The 665-nt window shown below is 67.8% G+C and overlaps 1 non-coding gene across 1 annotated transcript; it reads right to left on the bottom strand.

Annotated features, from left to right (window-relative positions):
* Positions 1–312: 312 nt before the first annotated feature.
* LOC142862022 (5S ribosomal RNA) lies at positions 313–431 on the bottom strand. The gene has a single exon (XR_012913168.1). It is a non-coding gene; the product is annotated as a 5S ribosomal RNA (ribosomal RNA).
* Between the last annotated feature and the right edge of the window lie 234 nt (positions 432–665).

Below are 665 nucleotides of genomic sequence, written 5' to 3' on the forward strand. Positions count from 1 at the left end.
CACATACTCCCTCAAAATGACATCCTGGCCTTCTTCTGGAACTCCCTCCCCTCTCAGACTCTCAAGGTTTCCTCCAGCGTGTCGGTTCCCACAGAGCAGACCTTTGGTCTGAGACCTGACAGTCCAGATGCCACGCATGCTGCCGCGTGGCGGCGGTGTCGCGGCTTGGGACAAGAGGAGGCCCCACGGTGCGGGCTGGGGCGCCAGGCACCGCGCGGGCGCTGAGGGTGGGGGTGACCCCCACCCCGGGCCGCCGCCTCGCTCCCAGAAAGGGGACAGAACAAGAGGCAAGAAAAAAAAAAAAAAAGCAGCAGCCTGTGGCACCCGGTATTCCCAGGCGGTCTCCCATCCAAGTACTAACCAGGCCCGACCCTGCTTAGCTTCCGAGACCAGACGAGATCGGGGGCGTTCAGGGTGGTGTGGCCCTAGACCGCGGCGGAGGGCGCCCCTGCCCCGCTCGAGAAGCCGAGCCTCTCTGGGCTTCCCCGCCGCCGCCTCCCGCCCCAGGCCCCGCGCCGGGCCGGGCCGGGCCGGTTGAGTTCGCCGGCCGGGTCCCGCTGGCTCCCAGGGACGGGGGTGATGGGCGGGGCGGGGCGGGGCGGGGCGGGGTGGGGGGCTGTCTCTCTATACACACACACACACACTCACACTCACTCACACTCACA

The sequence above is a fragment of the Microcebus murinus genome, chromosome 18 (assembly GCF_040939455.1).
Source record: "Microcebus murinus isolate Inina chromosome 18, M.murinus_Inina_mat1.0, whole genome shotgun sequence".
NCBI lineage: Eukaryota > Metazoa > Chordata > Mammalia > Primates > Cheirogaleidae > Microcebus > Microcebus murinus.